Source organism: Pan troglodytes, chromosome 4, assembly GCF_028858775.2.
Source record: "Pan troglodytes isolate AG18354 chromosome 4, NHGRI_mPanTro3-v2.0_pri, whole genome shotgun sequence".
Taxonomy (NCBI): domain Eukaryota; kingdom Metazoa; phylum Chordata; class Mammalia; order Primates; family Hominidae; genus Pan; species Pan troglodytes.
This window is the reverse complement of record NC_072402.2, coordinates 1,645,323-1,649,064: the sequence shown is the minus strand read 5'-3', so window position 1 is coordinate 1,649,064 and position 3,742 is coordinate 1,645,323.

Here is a 3,742-nt window from a genome sequence, read left to right as displayed (position 1 = left end):
GCCCGGGCCGGGGCTTTAACCGCGGCCCCCGCAGCGCCCCCGGCGGCCGCTGCCCGCAGCGCATCGGCCTCGACCCCGGTTCCCAGCCTGGAGCCCCACCAGCGATGAGGACCCGGCCCGGCCACCTGTGAGGGCGGTCAGGTGCTGCAGCGGAGCCTGGCGGGAGTCAGCTCCGACCCCTCACCAGGCCGTCCTGGGTCAAGGGATCCCCAATTCCAGAGGAGCCTGAAGGCACCTCCCTTTGAAGGGGAGGACCCGCCTCCCTGGGCTGCTGGAGAGGGGGTGGGGGGGTGGGCAGCCCAAAGGGGGGTGGTATCCGTGCAGGACTAGATCCCCGCCCTCTCCTGGCGCTCCAAATTGATGAAGAACCAGCGTTGGCCCCCCCGGCCCCGGCTGGAAGGGCCCTGCACCCCCTCACTTTGTCCTTGGTTTGAGCAGGGTCTCCTCCGACCTGTGCCTTGAGGGTGTCGGAGCCTCCCAGGAGCCCCAAGCCTGGCCACCTGCGCTGCCTCCTCCACGTGTCCAACTCAGTGGCTTCAGCTGCTACCTCCCTGGCCTCATCTCAAGCTCCTCCAGCTGGCTCTGGAGACCCGTCCCTCAGTACCCTGCACTGGACCCCCTCTCTGCCTCCTACCCTGCTGGGTACCTCAGGGCTCTCTTCCTTATTTACCTTCAGAGGAACCTTCTTCTCTCACTTCCTCCTGGAACCCTAACTTGCTCCTGTTTCTGGGACATTTCTCCCTTCCCTACCCATGAATCTCCTGCCTGCCACGCCCTGTTGCATTGATACATTGTATCTCCCCAGCCTTTCAAGAGCTAGCTCAGCATTTTCCCCACGGGCTGTTGCCACGCCCACGTCTCCAACCTCAGTGGGTGACCCCACCTTCTGCCAGGGCAGCTCCCGTCCCTGGAGTTGGAGCTCCGAGGCTGGCGGTGCGGGACCCCTCACCTGCCCAGCTCCGGCCCTGCCAGGCCTCCGCTAAGCTGGCCCAGGTCCCACCCGGTCTCTCTGTTCCCACTCCCCTGGCTGGAGCCCTGTCTCACAGCTGAGCAGCGCAGCTCCGCGGCTGCCCAGTGCTGACTTGCACCTCTGGAGCTGACGTCCAGCCAAGCCCTTTCACTCCAATTACTGCCTCCCATTCTCAGACCATCCTCGGGGCAGATGCCGCCATCACACGATTTTACAGAGGCCTAGGCTGCTCAGTGGCGAAACCGAAAGTTAAACCAGAGGCCGGCCCCCCACCCCAGCAGCGCCCCCCTGCTGGCTGTCCGCAGATAGGCGAGCTGTGGGCGAGCACATGAACAAGGGCACACGGACCCTCCTGGGAGTAGTCTTGACTGCGAGCCATTCCCACCATCCTCTGAAGAACCCTAGTGGAGGGGCCACTTCCTGCAGGCAGACAGCTCTGGCACCTGGTAGCAGGGTTGCACCCGGCCAGGCCGTGCCTGCGATGGGCTCAGAGCGCCCTTGTGTATGGCGTCCAGGCGTCCAGATTCAGGGCCAGGGCCACCCTCCCAGGCTCTTTCGGCCCCTCCTCTCTCCCTTGCGCTACCCCACGTGGACTTTAACTCCCAATTTGGAAGGTAACAATGCCATCTTCTGTGGTCTCAGGGTCCTAGTGAGTGTGTGAGGATAATAGTGTTACATGTTATGCAAAGTAGCACAGCCTGAGGATTGCAGCCCTTTCCGTGCCTCTAAATCCTGCCCTTACGTGAGGACCGATGAGCCACCCTGGGTGAAGATCTGCTGGTGGGCTCATGACCCCTGTGTGGCTGGGAGCCTTGCCTCACACATGCATGGGCCCTCCTCCCAAGACCCTGAGAAGGTCCCACTGGGGGAGGTTGGCTGAGGTGCCCCAGCCAGGTGGGGAAGGGCCATTGTGTTTCACTCCTCTGCTGACTGAGCTGTGGTCCTTGCTAAATGCAGATGTCAGGAGGTCTGGGGGAGGAAGTGTCCTGGGAGGACAGGTGGAGGTGGGGGGTGGGGGCGGGCCATGGCACCAACCCCACACCCTACAGGGTGCCCAAGCTGGAGGAGCCCATGAGGCTGGGCCTGCACTGGCTGCTGTGCCCTCGCACCCACCTTGTCACTTGGAACTAGGCACATGCAGAGTCCAAACGGCAGAAACTCCCCGTGCACTCCAGTGAACCTGAGTTACTAGGCAAAGGTTTTACATTTATTCTTTAGCAGCTTTATTGAGATACATACAATTCAGGGGCCCTACAATTCACCCATGAAAGTACAGACCATCTCCATCCATCCCAGCCGGGACGCCGCCAGCACACAAGGCACACAGCTTGACCCTCAGCCCCGCTGACTGGCAGATCAGGGCTGTGTGCCCTCCTCCCACTGGGCTCAGACAGTGTCCTGGGAGTCCTCTGAGGTAGAGGAATGGGATCCCCCTGGGCTCCTCTGAGTGGGAGCTGGAGAGTGAGAGCAGCCGATTCACCCATTCCTTCCCAGAGGGTCCGGAGTTCCCACCCAGCAGGACACGCCTAACCCTCACCTCCCGCGTGTCCTCAGGGCATTCCCCCTGGTGGATCCGCAGTGGGGGTTAGGGGCACTGCAGAGCTGAATCTGTACCCCACTGTCAGCTCAAAGGGCAACCCTAAGTGGCCCCTACGCCCCCAATGCCCACTGGACTCTTTCCCCTATGACCATCTCTCCTGGGTAGGGCAGAGCCGGCCTGGGGTTGTCCTAGAGCTGGAGTCACCAGCTCCAGGCCCTGCAAACCTGACCCCCATGCCAGTTCACAAGCCCTTTGCATAACATGTAACACTATTATCCTCACACACTCACTAGGACCCTGAGACCACAGAAGATGACATCATTACTTTCCAAATTGGGAGTTAAAGTCCACATGGGGTAGTGCAAGGGAGAGCCCCTTGAGATGTCTGCATCACAGAGCGGCCTGGTCCCCTCAGCCGTTCCAGGAGGAAGGGGTTCTCTTTGCTCCCCTTGACGTTGCCTTCTGGCGTGTGCATGCCTTTGCCCTCTGCGGGGCCAGTGGGCACCCACCATGCTTTCCTGGTGCTGCCTCAGTGGTGGCTGCCGTGAGATGCCCATCTACTTTTCGTGGAGGCCTTGGGACCAGTGTGGTTTGCTGGACGCTCTCCTCACGTGATGCCAGCCCGGCGTGTCCTCTCCTGGGCCTGTCTGTGGGGCAGCCCCCTGCCTGCCTCTTCCAGGGGCCCTGCAGGGACTTCCAGGTTCCTCAGGCCCGTCCCGCCTCGCCTTTCGCTCTGCGTCTGCCCGGGGCAGCCCGAGCTGGGACCTTCTGGCGGGAGCCGCAGCTTTTCAGGGCAAGTGTCCTTGTCCCTGGGGGACGGCCAGTGTACGCGGGGACACTTGCGGCCCCAGCCCACTGCCGGCCTGGAGGAAAGGACGCGGGGGACCCCCATACGTGACCAGCGGCTGCAGCGCAGCTCGGGCTCACAGCGGGGCGGCCGGAGCAGCCTGGACCCCCGATGCCCGCGCCGTCCAGTCCGGGGGACTCGGAGGCTGAGCCTGTAGGGGGCCGGCCCGGGGGCCATGGTCGTCCCCGCCCTGCCTTTTTCTGGGCCACGGAGCTTTGAGGACAGTTTCGCCTGCTGATAAAATCCGTTCCCAGCACTTTCAAAAGGCAGGGCGGGGCTAAAGCCGTCCCTGGAGGTTAAAATGCGCGTCCTCGCAGCTTTTCAAAACAGCTTCTCCTTATCTCCTCAGCCGCGGGCGGGGCAGGGGCCTCGTCTCGGGATGGAG